The following is a 9,770-nucleotide window of genomic DNA, read 5'->3' on the forward strand; positions in this document are numbered from 1 at the left end:
CCTGAAAGCCTTTGGGAAGCAAGTTCTCATGTCTACTCTGAGGAAGATGATTGAGTAGATAGGAGATAGAAAACAGGTGGAAGGTTAACGGTGAAAGAGAAGGAGCCGTGTGATTTATTGAACAGTTCACTCAATGCCCTGTTTTTTTTTGGGGGGGGGGGCAACATGAACAGGGTGGCTTTTTTTTCAGTCCTGTAAGACTCCACTGGTCTAGAACATGGACTCAGCGTCAGCCTGCTGCTGCTGCCACCTGGTGAGGGAATCTGAATGCTGCCTTGGAGAGGCCAACACATCCTTTTTTTGTCATTGCAGGCTCACTATCTCACACTCTGTGCGTATTTACAGGCGCAGAAGTAGACGGCGGAATGTGAGGCAGCCGCGTTCCTCAGGGTGAGAGTGAACAGCGTATTGCTGGGTCGCTTGGCCGAGAAATAGTCGGCGGTGTAGTTATTGACCAACTCTTCCCCAGCGGACTGGAACAGAGCTTCCATTGCCCGGTTTGATTTCTGAATGTACCAGAACATGTTGCTGTAGCCGGTATTAAGCAAAGTGCAGTCCAGCGTCGCCGATTCCCCTGCTGCGACCGAGACGATAGAAGGGGACTGTTCCACGTGAGAGGCGAGTGTACCTGGTCAGGGGAACATTGAGGGCGTCAACAATTTTTATCAATGAGATGTGTAAGAAAGAATAAATTAAAAAAAAAACCCAACACTGACATAGCTCTGTATTGCAACGTCATGACATTTCACAGAGCTTTCCCACACAATGTTTTAGTTCTAAATTAATGCCACTGCTAATTGAGGTGCAGCAAACTTGCGGCTGCCAGTAATACTCTAGTGGGGCAGTGTTCGGAGGGGGGTTTGAATGGGTTGACACACGGGCCACAGAAGACAAACTGTTTCCAGTTCCCTGAGTAGGTTTGTGGAATCACTTCCAATTCCCTCAGATCTGCCTAACATTACACCAGAATATAGTTGCTCGTAAACTGCGTGGTTCCTGCAAACAGTGACCCCCCTCCCACCCCCAACCCCAACTGAAATGAGGATGCGTTATCCCACTCCCGCTGTGACATTAACTCACTGGTCAGAAATGCGGGCATCCAGACGAGATAGCAGGCTTGCGGTAACATGGTCTTTTTTTCGTTAGGCGCTGCTCGTATGTACGAACGGGGTTTGGTCACGCAGCACTTTTGAAGGTTCTTGCTGAGAGAAGGGGGGGTTCTGTTTGGCAGGAACTTGCAAATGTCACTTCCTGCATCACACACTCCATCCTCTTACCTTCCTCAGTAAATTATAAGACCCTGGTCAGACCCCACTTGGAGTACTGTGCGCAGTTCTGGTCGCCTCACTGCAAGGAGGATGTGGAAGCTATTGAGAGGGTGCAGAGGAGATTTACAAGGATGTTGCCTGGATTGGGAGGCATGCCTTATGAGGATAGGCTGAGGGAGCATGTAAGGATGCAAATCTTCTTCTCAAGATAACCATATTTACACACATATATCACACATTGTGGGTTTTGAATGTCTAATTGGTGCCAATGCTCCACAATTCCCGGGCTGTTTTTGTTCTTTGTTCTTTGAATTCTCCTTTGGGAAAGGCCCGTGGGGTGGGAGCCGGTAACTGTCAGCTGCTGCTTCTGAAATACAGCGCCCCCAGGAGGTTGTGCCATCGTCCACATTTCACCATCTGAGTTCCCACGCAGAACCTTGCATTCTTGCAAAGTAAAGGGTGTACAGGTTGTCCAGGTGCTGTGGTGACATGCGTCAGCTCTTGTATTTTCAACTGATCTTTCCTCAAACCAGCCCGAGTGGTGAACACCTGTTATAGCAGTGTTTCATTGCGAGCTCTATCAGTTCCTCCTCATTGAACGTGGATGGCCTTCAGCTGAATGAAACGTTCGGCTCTGCGAGCTGAGGAGCTTCTACAGACAAGTTTATCACTGAAGCCAAGAGGGCGATTTAAGGATTAGAACTGGGGCGTCAAGGTATTTCCCAAAGACACTGCCTTGGAAGTCATGATGTAAGTGCAATGTCTTCTTTCCCTGTGCAATGAGGTTATTATATACGAATGCAACGCTGTTTATAATAGGTCACAAATGCAGTGGAGCTTTGGAAGATTATATATATATATATTTGCTATTCCACTTGCAGAGTCCTGTGCACAGTTCTAACAAGTTTTACAAAGTGCAGAAAGACCCCAGACAGGTGGAACAATAATATACAAGACAGGGAAAGGTTTTACTCATCAGCAGAGCTTGAACAACCCTCTTTTCCACGTCAAGGGGGAGGCTAATTTTGACTAGACAGAGATACGTAGAACTGTAACGTTTACAGGTAGAGAAGTGTAGAGGTAGAGAGGTGGTGAGGGAGTCTATAATTAGCACTCACTAATCCCTGAAAGTAACCATGAATTGATTTAAGCAATTAGCGGAAAAGTTTTTAGTCACGATCGAGGGAGAAAGGATGGATTAGAAGGATGGGTTAGTAAATTTGCTGACGACACCAAAGTCGGAGGAGTTGTAGACAGTGAGGATGGATGTGACAGTTTGCAGAGGGACATAGATAAGCTGCAGAGCTGGGCCGAGAGGTGGCAGATGGAGTTTAATATGGAAAAGTGTGAGGTGATTCACTTTGGCAAGAGTAACAGGAGTAGAGAATATAGGGCTAATGGAAGGACAAGTAGTGTTGATGAGCAGAGAGATCTCGGGGTACATGTGCATAGCTCCCTGAAAGTTGGCACCCAGGTTGATAAGGTTGTTCAGAAGGCGCACGGTGTGTTAGCTTTTATTGGTAGAGGGATTGAATTTCGGAGCCGTGAAGTCATGTTACATAGAACATAGAACACTGCAGCACAAACAGGCCCTTCGGCCCACGAGTTGCGCCGATCACATCAACACCTACCAACTTACAGACCTATCTATAACCCTCAATCTCATTAAACCCCATATACTCATCCAGAAGTCTTTTAAAAGACCCCAGCGAGTTCGCCTCCAAGACCACTGACGGCAGCCGATTCCATTCACTCACCACCCTCTGAGTTAAAAACTTACCCCTAACATCACTTCTGAACTTCCCTCCCTGCACCCTAACTCTGTGTCCTCTCGTAGCAACCATTTCAACCCGGGGAAATAGCCTCTGAGAGTCCACCCTATCTATTCCTCTCAACATTTTGTAAACTTCTATCAGGTCGCCTCTCAACCTTCGTCTCTCCAGGGAAAAGAGTCCCCGCTCCCTCAACCTAACTTCATAAGGCATGCCTCCCAGTCCAGGCAACATCCTTGTAAATCTCCTCTGTACCCTCTCAATAGCTTCTACATCTTTCCTATAGTGAGGCGACCACAACTGCGCACAATACTCTAAATGAGGCCTGACAAGGGTCTTATAAAGTTGCAGCATTACCTCCCGACTCCTAAACTCAATCCCTCGATTAATGAAGGCCAGTACACCATACGCCTTCTTGACCACCTCCTCCACTTGCGAGGCCGATTTAAGAGTCCTGTGGACCCGGAACCCAAGATCCTTCTGCTCTTCAACACTACTCAGACTTCTGCCCTTTATAGTGTACTCGTTCATCCCGTTGGTTCTGCCGAAATGGACGACTACACATTTATCCGCGTTGAAGTTCATCTGCCACTTCTCCGCCCAGTCCTGCATCCTATCTGTGTCCTGCTGCAACTTTTGCCATCCTTCCAGACCATCCACAACACCACCGACCTTTGTGTCATCAGCGAACTTACTTACCCATCCCTCCACTTCCTCATCCAGGTCATTTATGAAAATGACAAACAACAAGGGTCCCAGAACAGATCCTTGAGGCACTCCGCTGGTGACTGACCTCCATTCAGAAAAAGCCCTATCCACAACCACTCTCAGCCTTCTGCAGGCAAGCCAGTTCTGAATTCACAAGGCCAAAGGCCCTTGGATCCCATGCCCTCTCACCTTCTCAAGAAGTCTTGCATGGAGGACCTTATCAAACGCCTTGCTGAAGTCCATGTACACTACGTCCACGGCACTTCCTTCGTCAATGTGTTCAGTCACATTATCGAAGAACTCAACTAGGCTTGTGAGGCACGACCTGCCCTTGACAAATCCATGCTGACTATTCCTGATCATGTCAAACCTCTCCAAATGCTCGTGAATCTTGTCCCTCAGAAGCCTCTCTATCAGCTTACCAACCACTGAGGTCAGACTCACCGGTCGGTAATTTCCCGGGCTATCTCTGTTCCCTTTCTTGAAAATAGGAACTACATCCGCAATCCTCCAATCCTCCGGAACCTCTCCCGTCTCCATTGACGATGCAAAGATCATCGCCAGGGGCTCTGCAATCTCTTCCCTCGCCTCCCACAGTATCCTGGGGTACATCCCATCTGGTCCAGGCGACTTATCTACCTTGATAGAATTCAAAAGTTCCAACACATCCTCCTCCTTAATATTCACGTACTCAATCTTTTCCATCTGCTGCAAATCCATAACAAAATCTCCCAGATCAGCTTCCACTGTGAATACTGAGGCGAAGTACTCGTTAAGCACCTCTGCCATTTCTTCTGGTTCCACACAAACCTTTCCCCCCTCACCTTTTATAGGTCCTATCCCTTCTCATCTTATCCTTTTACCTTTCACATATTTATAGAAGGCCTTGGGATTCTCCTTAATCTTACCCGCCAAGGTCTTCTCATGACCCCTTCTGGCTCTCCTAATTTCCCTTTTAAGTTCCTTCTTACAGTCCTTATACTCCTCAAGATCTTTAACCTCTCCTAATTCCCTGAACCTCTTGTACACCTTCCTTTTCCTCCTGACTAGGTTCAACACAGCCTTTGTGCACCACGGTTCCCGCGACCTACCAAAACCCCCTTGTCTCATCGGAACGTTGTCATTCAGAGCACCAGACACACATTCCTTGAATATCTGTCACCTTCCTTCGGTACTTTTCCCTAAGAACGCCTCCTTCCAGTTTATTTGTCCAAGTAACTTCCTGACTTCTTCGTATCTCCCCTTACCCCAGACAAACACGTTCCTAGCCTGCCTGATCCTATCTCGTTCCAATGCAATTGTGAAGGAGATAGAATTATGGTCACCATTTCCAAGATGCTCTCCTACCAAAAGATCCATCACCTGCCCTGGTTCATTCGCCAGTGTCATGATGTGGGTATGCCGGCGTTGGACTGGCGTAAACACAGTAAAAAGTCTGACAACACCAGGTTTTAGTCCAACCTATTTATTTGATAATAAAGTTCTGGTCAGAACTCTCCATTCACCTGACGAAGAGGCTGTCCCCTCGAAAGCTAGTGAGAATATTATCAAATAAATAGGTTGGACTAAAACCTGGTGTTGTCAGACTTTTTACTGTCATTCGCCAGTACCAGGTCAAGTACAGCCTCTCCCCTCGTAGGCTTATCCACGTACTGTGTCAGGAAACCTTCCTGAACACACCTAACAAACTCCTCCCCATCCAAACCCCTTACCCTAGGGATATTCCAGTCGATGTTTGGGAAATTGAAGTCTCCCATCACGACAACTCTGTTATTAAAACATCTCTCCAGAATCTGTTTCCCTATTTGCACTTCAACTTCCCTGTCACTATTGGGCGGCCTATAGAATACACCCAGCAAAGTTTTCGACCCTTTGCTGTTTGTAACTTCCACCCACAGAGATTCTGTAGACAGTCCCTCCACGGCATCCTCTTTCTCTGCAGCCATGACACTGTCCCTGATCAACAGTGCCACTCCACCACCCCTTCTGCCACCCTCCCTGTCCTTCCTGAAGCACCTGAAGCCTGGCACCTGAAGTACCCAGTCCTGTCCCTGAGACATCCAAGTCTCCGTAATGGCCACCACATCACAATCCCAAACAGCAATCCACGCCCTAAGCTCATCTACCTTATTCACTACACTCCTTGCATTAAAATATATGCACTTCAGCCCCTCAGTCTGGGCATTTCCCATCTCAACCCCCTGTCTAACCTCCCTCCCATACTGCCTGCGGTCCTCCCCTACCTGGGAGCGAACCTCCTCCATCCCAGTTTCCCCATCACAGTTCCCTCCCCCCATCCTTTCTAGTTTAAAGTCCCCCCGGTAGCCTTAGCCAGTCTTCCCGCCAAGATATTAGTCCCCCTGGTATTTAAGTGCCACCCGTCCTTGCTATACAGGCCCCACCTACCCCTAAAGAGATCCCAGTGATCTAGGAACCGAAATCCCTGCCCTCTACACCGGTCCCTCAGCCACGCATTCACCCTCCACCTCATTTCATTTCTTCCCTCATTCTCCCGTGGCACAGGCAGCAATCCTGAAATTACTACCTTCGCTTTTCTCTTCCTCAGCTGCCTACCCAGTTCCCTATAGTCCCTTTTCACGAGTGCCTCCCTCTTCTTACCTACGTCAGTAGTACCTATATGTACTACAACCTCTGGTTCCTCTCCCTCCCCTTTCAGGATGTCTGGGAACCGCCCAGAGACCTCCCGGATCCCAGCCCCAGGGAGACAAACCACCATCCGCGACTCCCTTCTACGTCCACAAAAACGCCTGTCCGCGCCCCTCACTGTGGAGTCCCCTATTAACACTACCTTTCTGCTTCCCCTTTTGATTTTTTGGCTCACTGGCTCAGCTCCAGAGACCTGGCCACTGCTTCCTCCCTCAGATGAGCTGTCCCCCCCAGTAGTACTCAGTCCGGAGTACTTATTTTGAAGGGGGACATCCACCGGAGTGCTCTCCATCACCCGTGTTTTCCCCTCCCTAATAGTTACCCAAGTGCCCTCATCCCGTTGCCCTGGTGTGACTACCTGCTGGTAGCTCCTATCTATAACCTCCTCATTCTCCCGAACGAGCCGAAGGTCCTCGAGCTGCATTTGCAGCTCCTTAACCTGGTTTCGTAGGGCCTACAGCTCCACACACCGAGCACAGGTGTGGATGTCTGGCAGGCCAGGAGCCTCCAAGACTTCCCACATGTTGCATTGGCAACAACATACAGGTCTCACACCCATACTTGCCCCTTATAGCAACCCAGAGGAAAAAGTAAAAAAAAACTTATAACTTACCTTATCTCTTTGGCCCTGGGAGCCAAAGCCCTTACAGCACACACAAAAACAAAAGCAGTCTTACCAGCTCTCTGACAGAGCCTCTCTCTCATTTTTTTTCGGTTAGGGGAGGGGGGAGGGCTGGGATACTCTACCTGTGTAGAGTATCGGGAAACCCCTCCGGTCTAATTTACAACTGTACAAAACTCTGGTGCGGCCGCACTTGGAGTATTGCGTACAGTTCTGGTCGCCGCATTATAAGAAAGATGTGGAGGCATTGGAAAGGGTGCAGAGGAGGTTTACCAGGATGTTGCCTGGTATGGTGGGAAGGTCTTATGAGGAAAGGCTGAGGGACTTGAGGTTATTTTCATTGGAGAGAAGAAGCTTACGAGGTGACCTGATTGAGGCATACAAGATGATCAGAGGATTGGATAGGGTGGACAGTGAGAGCCTTTTACCTCGGATGGTGATGGCTAACACGAGGGGACATAGCTTTAAATTGAGGGGTGGTAATATAGGACGGATGTCAGAGGTAGGTTCTTTACTCAGAGGGCAGTAAGGGTGTGGAATGCCCTGCCTGCAGCAGTTGTGGACTCGCCAACTTCCAGGGTTCCATTTCATTTCCCATTCCATTTTCTGTGGAGCCACACTCTCGACCCGAGCTCAGAGTAGAACTGCCTACAAGGTGATGACGTGTTTGCAATACACGGACTTATTGTCTTTTTTTAACACAAGCCTTCGATAGCCCGTAGAAGTTGGCCAACCAGATTTAATGAACCAATAAATTGTTCAAGCAACTTTTGGGACATTGGACAACCACCCCACCCCACCACCACTACCCCACCACCCCCCATCCATTGGAGGGCAAAGGATCTATAATGTATTCATGCTCATAACTGTGAGCCCACACTTCCAACCGGTGTCACAAACCGTTCATGGGATGCGGGCATCTTGTCTTCTCCGGCTTGGGAAATGCAGGTGAGGGTCTTACATTGCCACAGCCATGAGCCTGCTGGGTGTCAGAGTGACAGTGGGGGTGGGGACATGGGAGTGGTTCGCCATTGTGCCATGAACAGAGTGTCACGCATCCCCCTTTCCTGCCGCCCTGCCCTAGCCGGGGTAGAATTAGCTCCACTGTGGGTCCGAGGTACCTTGGGTGGGAGAGCTCAGGGTCGTGGAGAAGTTTTTGACACAGCCCTGCCCCGCTGTGGATCAGTGTGATCACTAGCAACGCAGTAATAAGCTGCAGTATGGCTCCAATCCATGCTCAGTATTTTCAGGCTGCTGGATTTGAGGTCGGGTCTGGTGGCTTGAAACCTCTCGGAGAAGCCATCCTCAGGTCTGGGATCGGTGCCGAGGACCGTGGCGACTATCAGCTGCAAACCCGCTCCGGCCTCCTGACGGTACCAGTTCATGTAGCTCTCGCTAGTGTCGTTCTGGTAACAGTGCATCTCATAGAACATAGAACATAGAACATAGAACATTACAGCGCAGAACAGGCCCTTCGGCCCACGATGTTGCGCCGACCAGTTACAAAAACAATGACCCACTAGCCTATACCAATCCCATTTCGTCCATAAACCTATCCAGAGATCACTTAAACGCCCCCAAACTAGACGCATTTACAACTGCAGCAGGCAGGGCATTCCAATCCCTCACCACCCGCTGGGTAAAGAACCTACCCCTGACATCCGTCCTGTAGCTACCCCCCCTTAATTTAAAGCCATGCCCCCTCGTGCTAGCTTTCTCCATCCGAGGAAAAAGGCTATCACTATCCACCCTATCTAAACCTCTAATCATCTTATATGTTTCAATAAGATCCCCTCTTAGCCGCCTTCTTTCCAACGAAAACAACCCTAAATCCCTCAGTCTCTCCTCATAGGACCTCCCCTCCATACCAGGCAACATCCTAGTAAACCTCCTCTGCACCCTCTCCAACGCCTCCACATCCTTCTTGTAATGCGGGGACCAGAACTGCACACAGTACTCCAAGTGCGGCCGCACTAGAGTAGTGTACAGTTGCAACATTACACTGCGACTCCTAAATTCAATCCCCCTAACAATAAACGCCAAGACACCGTACGCCTTCTTGACAACCTTATCTACTTGATTCCCAACTTTCAGGGATCTATGTACACACACACCTAGATCCCTCTGTTCATCCACACTATTCAAAGTCCTCCCGTTAGCCCTATACTCAACACATCTGTTGCTCCTACCAAAGTGAATTACCTCACACTTCTCCGCATTAAATTCCATCCGCCACCTCTCGGCCCAGCTCTGCAACCTATCTAAGTCTCCCTGCAGACTATGACACCCTTCCTCACAATCTACCACACCTCCAATTTTGGTGTCATCAGCAAATTTACTAATCCACCCAACTATACCCTCATCCAGATCATTAATAAAAATTACAAACAACAGTGGCCCCAAAACAGATCCCTAAGGCACACCACTCGTAACTGCACTCCATGATGAATATTTACCATCCACCACCACCCTCTGTCTCCTATCTGATAGCCAATTCCTGATCCAACTTCCTAGATTACCCACAATCCCATACATCTGCATTTTCTGCAGAAGCCTACCATGGTGAACCTTATCGAACGCCTTACTAAAATCCATGTATACCACGTCAACTGCCTTGCCCCCATCCACCTCTTTGGTCACCTTCTCAAAAAACTCAATAAGGTTAGTAAGGCACGACCTACCCGCTACAAAACCATGCTGACTATTTCTAATCAATTCATTACACTCCAAATA

The sequence above is a fragment of the Carcharhinus amblyrhynchos genome, chromosome X (assembly GCF_965287045.1).
Source record: "Carcharhinus amblyrhynchos chromosome X, sCarAmb.v2.hapA, whole genome shotgun sequence".
NCBI classification, from domain to species: Eukaryota; Metazoa; Chordata; class Chondrichthyes; order Carcharhiniformes; family Carcharhinidae; genus Carcharhinus; species Carcharhinus amblyrhynchos.